The sequence below is a fragment of the Lepisosteus platostomus genome, chromosome 10 (assembly GCF_059453375.1).
Source record: "Lepisosteus platostomus isolate fLepPlt1 chromosome 10, fLepPlt1.hap1, whole genome shotgun sequence".
Taxonomy (NCBI): Eukaryota; Metazoa; Chordata; class Actinopteri; order Semionotiformes; family Lepisosteidae; genus Lepisosteus; species Lepisosteus platostomus.
The window spans coordinates 51750896-51763714 of NC_142620.1; the positions used below are offsets into that span (position 1 = coordinate 51750896).

Here is a 12819-nt window from a genome sequence, read left to right on the forward strand (position 1 = left end):
ATTGGATTCTGGGAAAGCTGGCCCTGCTGTCGGTGCATGTCTGTGTTTGTGTCTGCCCTGTGATGGACTGGCGTCCTGTCCAGGGTGTGTCCCACCTTGCGCCTGTTGCTTGGTGGGACATGCTCCAGCTCCCCTGCCTACCCTGCAACCCTGTACTGGATAAAGCGCTCGGAAAAAGGATGGGTGGAAGGTTTGTTTTTGATAAAGACAAGGGGGAGGGGTGATCCAACATTATTACCTTGTGATCTACAGCTTGCTAAGGCATAACAGGATGAAAAAAAACAACGAGATGAGCTACATAATCACTCAGCACAAAGTGTTCCTTGGTTTCACGGTGAATTTCACACGCTTTAGGTCCAGCCTGGGGGGGGGGTCTTTATTTTCTATTCCAGAGATAAAGGGGTTGCTCATAACATTACCGTATCACATGCACACATGAGGCAGTGAAGGCCTGCCCAGAGTGCAGAAGTAAAAGCCAGGGAGGGAAAGGAAGGCAGTGAGGGAGGGGGGGTTAGATAGACAAAGGAGGGGGGGGGGGGGGGAGGGGGCAGAGGAAGAGAGGAGGTGGGGAGGTGTCTTGTGTCGCTTTTGCAGGGTGAAGGAGTTGGTGGCATTTCATTCCAATTCAGATTCCAAGAGCTGTATTGGCACGACTGTTGAGCTACAGTGTTGCCAAAGCAGGAAAAATCAACACGACATATACAGACATTTACAGCGCAAACACGCCATTGAATATTTACATACAGCATGCAACACATACAAAACAACTGAGAGACAGACTCACGGTTCCTGATTCTCATCTATTTATACCACAGCCCCAAAGTGAATTTCAATAGAAGTACACGTTTTTCAGAGTCTATATCAAGACCTACATTTAACTTCAATGCTAATTGTATTCAGTCAGGTACAGCCTTGTAACTATTTGTAACTTCAGGATAAATTAATTAATTAAAATGATGCCTCTATTCTATACTCTCTATACTCTCAGACCTCACGGGGAGATCAGTGACCTTCACACACGCCGAGGTGTCTGCCCTGCAGCGCAGACGGCCTGCTTCTGCAGGGGTGAGGGCCTAGAGAGGGTGCAGCAGGGAACCCCAGCAAGGCTCGTCGTGAGCCGATGGAGTTCCTGAGCTGCCTGGGCAGAGCCTCCGAGATTCCCAGTGAGCATGGAGTGGAGGCTCCTGGTCAGGCAATAGAGCCAACGTGGAGTTAGACAGGTGACAAATACCTTCCTCCAGGCATGACACTCTCATATTTTTGTTTTTAGTGCAGTGCTACGTTTTCACTGCAACCCCATTATTCAGACATCACCTGACTCTTATGCATTTTTTTTAATTCCACTTTGGCTGTTTGTTGCTTTTTTTTTCTTCTAGAGGGGTCCCACGGTGGTGCAGTTGCACGGTGGGAGTGATGATGGAGATTTCAAGTTGCCTAGCGTTTCAAGTTTTCATTTGACAATTTTACTTGCTGTCCTGAGCGAAAGGAGAATTAAATTGCAGCAACAGCCCCCTACTGTTCCTCACTACAGGGAGCTGCTACCAAATTGCTGTGCTCCCAGGGTGCACCGCCAGATTCTGCTTCAATAAGATCCGATTGTTTTCCAATAACTTCCACTCTGGAGGGTGATTCAGAAAGAGCACAAAGGGCACCACAGAACATGACCTCGTGGCTGATCTCTAGCACAAATGCAATCTAATTTTATAGCCTGAAAACGATGCATTCCCAATTATCAAACGTGAAAAAACTACCAATTTGCATGCATAAATGGACTGTAATACAGAGCTTTTAGCATTAGGTATTATACTGACAGGCAGGTATAAGAGGTGTATCAGCAACTCAGAATGAGAACACACGCAATACACTGGACAAATCATCGATTCCAGAGGCGCAGCTCTTCAAAGCCTGAAAACTCGAGATGTGTAACACAGCGCTCACCCATCGATGCAGGGACTTCAGCTCAGCTTATCTGGCCATCATACATGAATGAACCGCTCGCCGGTAAGATGGAAAGGACCAGAGGAAGGAAAGGGAGAAATGTGGCCTCGTGCAGGTCCTGCGTGACGCACGGCAGAGCGCGTGGCCGGCAGGCTTGATGAAAATGGCTGCCCGCGACGGACGCCTGGTGCTGACGATTGTGCACGGGAGCACAGACCAGGACACGAGCCTGCGGCCGCCGGATGATAAACTAGTGAATGTATACAGGACTCAAGAGAAAGATCCCGCTAATTGTGATTCGCGGAGCGGTTTCTGGAACTAAAATCTTACGTTGAAATATCATCCCCAGCAGTGCCTGTTAATTCAGTGCACACATTTCATCTACAGATAGGTTCATTTTTTCACGTCTTATTCATTGTTTGTAGCGTTTTGTTGTTTTACTTTTATCGCACTGCAGTCGATGCAAGTGATGTGTTAAATATAATGGCACAGCGTTATGTGGTTATGAGGGGTTGTGTCCGGTAGCTCTCGTCCAGGTCTCGTTGGAGGGTGTTCTTTCCACAGCTGCGGTTTTAATAGAAGGACGCGCGCAGAGAGAGCGCGCTCCGGGGGGTACCGTGGAGGAGAAATGATCTGCGCCTTAATGCCGGCCCGGCAAACTGCTCGGACGTCCGGCTGCACTGTTCATACTCGCAGGTAATTGAACCCGAGTGTCACAGGACATTCTGATACGGTTTAAGTAACTGATCCATTAAGAATCACCACTCCCGGGTTCTTAACGAAAGAGCACCGTGAAACGCTTCTCACACTGGTGTGCAGGTCTCTGTTCCTGGCTTCTGTCTGAGGAAAGGTCGTTTCCGTTTGATGCCTTGCCGCTAAAAGCTAAAAAGGGGCATCTGTCAGATTATTAACTGTAAAAAACAAACAGCTATAGCACAGGTGATGGAAGTATCTCCAATAAGAACGTAATGCTGCCATTTCTTTGAGGGGAGAATGAGCAGCTGTTTAAGGAGAGTCCTAACATCCCATCCTGTGTTAGTGTACCATTTAACACGGAGTCTCAACACGTCCCAGTCTGTCATCTCACTATCTTTCTGTTACGTTTAAACTACGTGACGTGGGACCTCGAATGTTGTACAACTCTTTGAAACCGAAGCGAATTGTGTTTCAAACCGAAAAAAAAAAGGAAGGTGCGTCTTTAAATAAAGGATCGTGGCGGCGTGGCACAAGATGCCTTGTTCTCAAACCTCCTTTGTGCCGCTAACCTGGAGCTCCATCACAAGCACCCTTCCGATGTCCCGGTCCGTCCGGCCCAAGCGAGGCGGTGAACGCTGTGGAGTGACGTCACCACCTCCCCTTCTGAGACCCATCGCGCGCTGACTTGCGGAGCAGTCGCAGGAGTCGCCGGCTTCAGGCTCTGCGTCGGAGCCAAAAACAGATGCTGAATTTCAATGCTTATGCTTGTTGCCTCGCTTTAAGTCAATTTGCAGAGACAAGCATATGATTAGCATCGCATTAGATATTCTCTGCTTTGGCCTCCCCGTGAGCGTACATTGTTTGAACCTGCACGCTGCAAATCGACAGCTGGACGGAATGCAGTGAAATGAACGTGTAGTTTCCACCCCTGTCTTATTATTGCGTGTTGTGGAGCGCGCAGAGCTGCAGAGACCATGCGTGTCAAGTTTACAATGTACAGTCAGCAGCCCTGTTGCTTCACCGTGGGTAAAACCAGATGGGTGCAAAGATCTCGGCCACAGATCCTGCAGGTTTGCTGTGCTTGAAACTTTACCTGCCGGAGGAGGAGGGGGAAAAGCCTGCACAACACCCAATTAACGGGCCAACAAAGGCCGCATTCCGGCCTGCCCACCGGGCTCCTGTTGAGTCTTTATTGTAGAACGTTTTAAGAACCACTTTCAAACGAGGAAAAAGGCAACGTACAGAGACACACATGTGGTTGCTATAGGCCTGCTGGCAGTGGCCTGGCGTGCAGCAGAGTCGAGTTTGGCGTGTTCTTGGTGAAGTGATCTCCGATGACCCTCGTGTTGGTGCTCCCGGGCAGTCCCAGCCTGTCGCTTGCTTCTTTTGGGTTGTGTGTTTGGCTCCAGCCGTTGTGTGTGTGTGTGGGTGTGAGAGTGGGATGGTGCAGTTAACAAGTAATTTGGGGGCCCTGTTTGGACGTCAGGGTGTTTTAGACAAACAACTCCCCTCCTCCCCCACTCCATCTCACACACAACCTGTCTGCTGCATTTTCCCAGGCATGAATTATTCAGACGGAAATTCTTTCCAGTTTAGAAGAGACCAAATGTAATGGTCCTGAGTTCCCTCCCCCTGTCGCTCCAGAGCTCTCTGGACCTTACTGCCCGCTGAGGGAGAGCTGCTGTCTCCTGCTGGGGGAGGAAACCAGTCCTCTGGTCAGTTTGAGCCCAGTATCCCTGGCATGGAAAACCAGTCCACGTATCGGGTTCTCACTGATACATGTGAGAATAACCCGTTTTTTTCAGGTAGTTTAAAATCACCTTCCAGTTCTGTGTCAGACAACTAAATAACGCTACTAGCCAGTATCAAATTGAAAACAATCACAATTTTCCGAAAATGAGCAGCCAACCATAAGTCCCATTCCATACGTCCACCAATTACAGCATCAGAAAGTCTATAGGCTTCAGACAGAAAGACCTCCAGAACCAGTTACTGTATAACCCCGATGGATCCATCTCTTTAGATATTCTTAATCTTCCATTGACCTATTTCAAATCTATTTTTTCTTTGCATTAATGTCACAGCTTCTGCCAGCCCATTGCGGGCGACACAGCTGCCTGTGGTGACCTGCCTTGACAGAATGAGATGTTCTGCTCCTCCCTTTAATGTCTGTCAAAGCAGTTGGCTTTGCTTCTATTCTATCATTCATGTCGTGACTTTTTTGTGCAGCCAGGTAGGCAGCTGTTTTGACTTCCGATCCAGACACCCTTCACCTGCGCGGCTGTGTCAGTGGCCCCATGGCTGCCCTCTTCTGTTCGTGGGGTTATGGGGCCTGTTTCCTGCCCGCCCTGAGGCTCTGAGTGGGCAGGATGGCTGCCTGTATTTGTGCTGAAGCGCGAGTGGGCTAGCAGGCTGTGCTGTTGAAGAACGTGTGGCGGGGGCTTTGGAAGACCGAGGCTGATGCTGTTGGAGCTCAATTTGTGTGCAGGACAACAGGGGGTTGTAGGGGGCAGGGGGGCGTCGGGGGGTTGAGATATCCGGAGGAAGGTGGGGCGCCTCAGCCTGCGTCAGGACCAGCCCCCTGAGCGACGGCCAGGAGAGCACACGGATTACTGGGAAACTGGGAACTGGATGCGGGGTCCGGACGGACGTCACGGCGTCCGTCGTCCGGGGCGTCTCGGCACATCCCACGTGTGTGACTGGGACAGTTTGGGAAGGGTTTGTGCCAGGGTCAACAGTTCATTTTCCCTGTTAAAAAAATAAATGAGAGAGGATCGCAGGATAGGTGGGTACTTCCCTTCTCCTGAACCGAACCAGAAGTGTTAAAAATAAAAGGGTGGAAATAAGCCCTGCGAGAGCAGGGTGACACGTTGGGGTGACTGTGGACGCTTTCAGCGCACGCTCAGATTTCCAGTCTCCAGCTGCAGCAGTGTTGTGGTGACAGGCATGTGGCTGTGATTTTTTTTTCCTTCAGCATCTGTTGTGAATCAGTATGATCCACCCGCAATGAAAATTAATGAGTGTGGAACAAGGTGTTGAGACTTGTGTTGTGACCTGGCTGGGTCAACTGACCCCCCTCTCAATCCCAAGCTTTCCTGGTTCTTATATTTAATGAGTTTTATTAAAGTGTTGTATAACACTCAAACAAAAGCATCGGTGAACTTAATTGCTCATACCTGTTAGCACACGTCGAGCCCCTGCTGTTTGACTGTATCTGGAGCTGCCTGTTCCTAGGGGAGAGGGGACTAGTAATTCGTCTATGGGCAAAGACAGACTGCTGCTTGGGATTTATACCCAATTGGTGCAGTCAGAGCAATGGAAGATCATTCAGCCGACAGCACGATTACAAGTATCTTTCTCACAATGCAAATCGGTATTTAAGCACCTGCCCAGAAAACTGGTCAATCAGACAAGCAGAGCGACAGAGACATCCCTAACACATTTGCCATTTGACTTCACAGTGTCGCAGAACTGAGACACAACAATAGGGACCAGGTGCCCAGGCAGCAGACTGCAGGTGCAGCACTTAGCAAAGTGTGGTTTACACTGCTGGCTCTGATTCAGCTGTGTGCACACCAAAGGGTACAGGTGAGTGTGCATTATGAATGGTCTACAACATGCAACGTTCCATGTTTTCTTCTCACACAGTCAAATCACGTGTCTCTTTTTAACTCACAGCTGTGATAGTATTGTGTCTATTGCAGATCTTCTCCCTAACATGTTCAGCTTGTCTAAACTTCAGTCTTCAGTGGCATATCTGTTTTATACAGTGTTTGTGTTACTGATGGGAGTCTGTGTGTCCTCCAGTCAAGCTGGAGGACACACTGATTAATCCGAACTGATTTATCAGGGAAGCAGTGAAGGAAACTGATTTTTCTTGGCCAGAGAGGATAGGATTTTTTTTCTTACACATGCTTGTGTTTACTAGTTATTTCCAATCAAATGCAGCTCTTCTTAATTTAAAAGGGAAGTATCTTTCATTATGGCAGGACTCTGGCAACTTGTCCACAGGAAGAAGCAACACACCTACTTGAAGCTCCACACAGAGACTTCTTAGTTAATCTCAGAGCGCCTGGTAAATCAGTCCAAGTAATGGATTTGTGTAGCCCTGCCGATACTTTACACCACACCCCCATGGTCTTAACACCCTCTCCTTTGGTGAGCGTAGTCGGTATCCCATGTAGTTTGAAGATGCATGCTGGGATGTCAGATGTGTCTGTGTCAGAGAAGTGGGCGTGTAAGAACTGAAAGCCGTCTGCTCGGTTTGCCTTCGTTTTTTTTCATGAAATAACAAGCTGCTGTTTTTGTTACAAGCGAGATTAACTAAGAAGTGGCTGTAAAAGACAACAAGAATGAATAGATAAGATGTCCCCCCCACACCACCTGCCAAAAGGAATTTCTAAGAAAATCCCCTGTTAAACCAGTGTTTATTTTTTTTGCAAAGAAAAGAGCAACTGAAGTTGTTGTGCATCTCAGCTCAGAGCCTGCAGAGCAAGGGAGTCGTGCAGGGCTGTGCTGGGAGGAGAGCAGCTGATGCACTTCCCAGCAGGCCCTCCTGCTCCTCTGTGGCTATTGTTGCTCTGCCTGCCTTGTGCTTCTTCTTCCTTTTTTCTCTGTGCTGGGCTGGTCCAATCTGATAGCCTGAGTGGGCTATTCTGGCCTTGCTTCAAAACCCCTCATCCTCCCCCCCGCACCACATGTGGTCAAGCTCAGCTGCATCTGTAAACAACAGGAAGTCATCGGGAGTGCCGTTTGATCAGCGCGAGTGTGCGTTGGGCACGGGGACTGAGATACACTGAGCAAGCTCTTCGGAGCTGGGCAGACCTGTCTGACAAACATAATAATCCAAAACAGAAACGAAGGAAAGAAAGCTGAGGGAATTTGGGGTTTGCCTGGAATAAGATCCTACGCAGGGGAGAATCCAACACTCACATGTGCGTAGTTCTCATGTCTCCGAGTAACACCTGCTTTTGCTCGTGGCTTTTAGCAGTTCTGTGATGGCATCTCATTCAGACATTATCAAATCCCTATCTGCCCTGTCCTCCATGCAGCTGGATATTCTGAACATGTAGCTCATCAAGAATGTCAAGCCACAGGCTGATGGTTATTATCAGACCCCCCTGCTTCCTTGCTGAGTCCTGCATGTGTGTGTTCCTGCTGGGCACACTATATACTTACATTCTGCATCTCAAAACCTCCAGTCTGAAAACAAGCAACCTTTCAGCTAAACACATTTCCTGTCACTTTTACTAGTTCTATTTCAATGTGATAAAATGAATGACTTTCTCTCCAGAGGATCCCAAAGGTAATTTTATACACAGAAGAAGTTTCTTGGGTTGACAATCAGTATCTTTGGGGATTCTGATCTTCCCTCGCCACCTGCTCTCTTCCAGACAAAAGCAGCTACTTCAGCCTCTCAGTGTTAGACATTCCCTGACAAAAAGGGTGATTGCAGTCTCTTTGTTCTGACATCTTGCCAGGTGCTTGTGTCCTTTTTTACAACCTGCGGAGCCTGCCCACTGCAGCTCGTCCTGGGCACTGCAGCTGTGCGGAGGAAACTGGGGCACTGAAGAGCAGGCAGAATTAAACACCCGGCTGGCACTGGCACCGATTAAGGCTCCTAATTCATGACATCTTTATTAAACATTTCCCAGTGACCGAGACACTTGTGTTTAGCAGTTCATCTCTGCTCTCTTTAAACATAAAGAAGGTTGAGATAAGGCACTGAAATGAAATCATTCTTGCACTGTTTGGGGACGAGCTGTCAGTGGTGTGGTCACTCTGCCCTTATTGGAGGTGTAGGCAGTGTGCATGGCATGGCCTGTTCTTGTTTGTGACTGTTCTGAAGTACACACACAACTGCCCACGCCACGTAAGCCTTCCATAAGGGCAGCATGAGAGTAGTTTCCACTCTTGTCCTTTGGTTCCTGTTCCAGACTTGAAACCGTCTCTTGGAGGGTCTGTTGTTAAGGAGAGTCCAACATGCTGTCTGCTGTCCGCCAGTCTTTGATTCTGTTGCTCAGTTTCTTTGTCAGTGACATAGAAAACCAGGCTTTGACAATCATACTGGATCCTGCAGATTCAGGTTCAGGACCTGCATGATTGTTCTACTTCGATGCCTCTGCAGGCTTACTGATAATTCACATAGTTCAGTCAAGCCCTAACAAAGGCAGAGAAGAGGTGCAATTTGAACACCTGGCTGAAGAGAATGCTAATCGTCTAAAAGTGGGAGGGGAGCATGTCAGAACCTCCCTCTCCGCTAAGGAGGGAACACCCAGGGGAGCAGATACAAGGGGTGAAGATGAGGCAGAGGGAGGGAGGAAATAATGACACCCAGAACTGAGTCAGGAGGAAGCGTGACATTTATATGTACAGTAGGCAGGCGGAAGTGGGCGAGATTAGGGTTTGACCTCCCAAACATGAACTCCATTTGGTGTCATGGTGCCTGTGGGTTGTAGCAGGTGTCCAGTCCGAGAGCTGTCCCCTCTGGGCTGATGTGTTACCTGCCCACTGAATGAAAAAGTCAGTAAATATCAGTTTTTTCCCCCGTTGACCTTTTTGTCTTTGCCGTTGTTCTTCCATGACAGCACACAATGGTATTATTCTATTATTTTTCTTTTTGTAGCTCACAACCCTTGGACTGTGCGCTTGTAGGAAATTTGCAGTGGTGACGTCTTTGGGTGAGACACGCGCCCGGCGCGTGCCGTGCGCTCATTTAACCTTTGACCTTGCGATGATGAACAGGATGGACAGTGGCTGAGCTGTAACCAGCCGCACGCTGTGGGTAATGGCAGGCAGGCAGCTGACCAGCTGTTTCACAGCTCCAGGGGGCCACCAGCCACATGACCGTGCAACTCCCATTTACACACAGTTCCATCACTTCACAAAATGAAAAATTCCTGGGCTTTTGGTGGATCCCCTGGGAATGTGAGCAGGAAACACTGGGAATGTCAAACAGGTAAACCAGGCAGCTGGAGAGAAGAGAAGAAAGGGAGGAATCTGTGGTAGTCTTTTAGGGCTTTATTGAATCCATATTAAATTATAATAAAATATTAATTCTGAACAGTTTTAAAATATCTTAGCTTCTCATTCTTCCAGAACTGAAATTCCAATACTATCAGAAACAAAAAAACATCTTGATTTTGAAAAAAAATACAAATGAATTTTCTAGTCTTAAACAGAGAAGACCAAAACAGGTCCTAATTCACCTCTCCGTTTTTTAAGTGCTTCTTCTACCCAGGGTAACGAGGGAGCTTCAGACTATCCTGGGGCACAGGACAGGGTACACCCTGGATGGGACACCAGTCCATCGCAGGGCACACACACAGACACCTGCACACTCGTACCTTGGGCCAGGTATCCCAGAGGCCAATTAACCTACCAGCTGTTGAATTATGGGAGGAAACTGGAGCACCCAGAGGAACCCCACTCGAACCGAGGGAGAACATCTTAACTCCACACATATAGCTCTCCAGGTCTGGAATTGAACCCAGAGCCCCCCTCTGCTAGACAGCCATACTAACCACAGTGCCACTGTGTCACCCGGTGTCCTAGTTCAAGAGTTAAAAATTCCCCAAAACCAAAGTAAACTGGGCGGACGTCTTCAGAATCACCAGTGAAAGATGAATCAGAGGACGCAACTGGAAGCTTTGTGGAAGTGCGCTTAAAACACTTTTCACACAAAGGGCACTGGGAGTGTGGGACAGACAATCTTGTTGCTGGATGATGCGCTTGGATCCATTAGCTACTAAAGAGAAGAGTTAGATGCACTACATGGCCTCCAGCTGTTTGCAAAAGCTTTTTATGTCATAGAATAATTTTAATTTCATATAGTGCCCTTGACATCATGACATCACTTGCCAAACACAATGAAAGAGGATTGAAGGCTAGTTTATAGGAGGAAGGTTGAAGACTGGCTTGCACAGTGTGCTGTGGGCTGGAAGATCATTGCTGATGCCTTGGAGCAGCAGAGCAGACAGCCCGGGCTCCGAAGGCTGAGAGTCCAGCGAGCGCACACGCCGTGTGGGTCCCTGTGCAAGCAGATGATCGTTCACAGATGTAGCCAGGAGCCAAACTATTCAAGCCCTTAAAGATGCAGCATTTTAGAGTGTGTCCTGGAATCCATGGGATGCCAGTGCCAGGCGGAGAAAAGAGAGCGCTTTACTCGTGTATCTTTGTTTCAGTTGAGAATGTGTTTCTCTTTTCCACCTTTTTTAGAACACCGTTAACATTATGTTTATGTGGGTTACTTGACCTCTTCTGATCCAGGGACTGAAGTCAAGAAAAATTTGAAGGCCTTTGTGTTTCTTCTGATATTTTCTTCTATAATAATATCTTTGCTTCGGCAGGAAGGGCTGACCAGATGTTTTTTCGGCGTTGGATAACCCCACGCCCAGCATGAAGGGGTTTCTGATTAACTGGGATCAGGGATGACTGCTCCCTGCTCTCTCTCCCCTTCGGGAATCCCGCTTCTGTTTTTGTCTCTTGCTCTTTCCAGACCCGACAGCAGCATCTCGGCACCAGCAACAGAAAAAGTTGTAATATTCATCTGGAGTTTGAGCTGGTTTAGATCCCTTGCCTGTTTCGGGCCACGAGCAATTCCATGGTTTTTAGAAAAGAGCTGCAGTGGTTCCTGGGAAGATACATGAGTGTGTTTACCCTCAGGAAAGAGAAAAGTGCTACATGTGCTGAATGACGTACAGTTCCAGTAATGCCTTGCAAAAAGGCTTTACCCCTACTGACCTGACTCTGACTTGACCTTCCATGAACACATTCGATCAAATCACCTTTAGGAATCCACCTCGTGCTCCGACTCGTCCTCCTTCTTCAGAGCCTCACTTAGCTCCTGGCAAGAGTGGTTTCCTCAGAGCCAGTCTCCTGCGCTGAGGCAGATATCGGGGAGCCTCCTCCGCCGGTACCTGTGTTTTTCGGCCTGTATCAGAATGAGTTCGACGAGGGCAGTGACTCAAGAGACTGACAGACAGCCCTCTTTATCAGCGGGCGGGTGTGCAGTTCTCACACTCCGTCCGCGGGGCCGGGCCCCCCCGTGCTTCCTGTTTCCCTGGCTGTCCGCCCAGGGCGCGCAGCTGACGCAACGAGACGGATAAAGAGGCGACTGGTGCCACAGCCCAGCCATATTAAAATGAGCACCCCCCCGAATCTCCCCCCCCGTCTTTCCACAAATAATGGAAGAACTTTACATGCAGATCCCTGGCAGAACAGATTGAGCGTCTTTGTCAGGCCCCCTGCCACGAATCACATCAGTTGTGAGCACTGTGTCAGAGAACTGATCCAACACGTGGCGGCGGCCTGTGTTTCTTCCCCAGTTTGCCCATCTGGCTCTTGCTGACTGACTGTTTGGGTGTACTCTGGAACACAGCCATTTCCTGTTTTAGTGCTGTTACTCAATGAGCATGTGATATGATGCTTTACTGGCCACCCCAAGAGGTGTCCTGTGTTTTTAATATACAGACACACATGTACTGTATATACACATTTATACATATACATTAGTGTGCATATACAGTATACTGTATTAGCCGTGTACTGTATTTTTTTCAAAATTTTATTTCACAAAAAACATTTCGCAATTAGTACACACTCTAACAAATCATCAAACTTGCATCAGATGAGAACTTCCTAAATCAGGTGGTTTGTCCATTAGCAGTCAGTGCAAGTGGACGATGGGGCCGAATTTGCTCAATGAAAGAGTCCCTCCAAGTCCTACCACTTGCTTTTGTCCATTTCCCTGCCCCAGATCTGAGCTCAGGGAATAGGGATTTCTGCTTTAGTCCCTGTAGAGGGCCCAAAGACCCTGATATACATCGTATCCATACTATATATGCCTGATTGCACAAGGCCAAATTAGCAGAAAAGGATGTGTTTGTGTCTGCTGCATTTGATGCACTGGTGTCTGTGCATAGTGCCTTTTCTGTTCAGAGCCTGCTTATAGTGGCCTGGGTATTTGCATCATTGCAAAAATGGGGCACATGGGTGTCCAATTGCTCTATCGTGCCATCAAATTTAAGATGATCAATCACGGGCAGGACATAATTTGGTAATCACCGTGTCCAGAGTTTACCCTGCTCGGACTTTGCATGGACTTCCTTAGAGATGCTTTACAGAAGGAATAGCCCATGATAATTTCTCTCCAATTGTTTCACAAAGATGAATGTAGAATTTGAA

The 12819-nt window shown here is 48.1% G+C and overlaps 1 long non-coding RNA gene across 1 annotated transcript; it reads left to right on the top strand.

Annotated features, from left to right (window-relative positions):
- The first annotated feature begins 6099 nt into the window (after positions 1–6099).
- LOC148653972 (uncharacterized) lies at positions 6100–8297 on the top strand. The gene is made up of 2 exons (XR_015924893.1): positions 6100–6222; positions 8115–8297. It is a non-coding gene; the product is annotated as an uncharacterized LOC148653972 (long non-coding RNA).
- The last annotated feature ends 4522 nt before the right edge of the window (positions 8298–12819 follow it).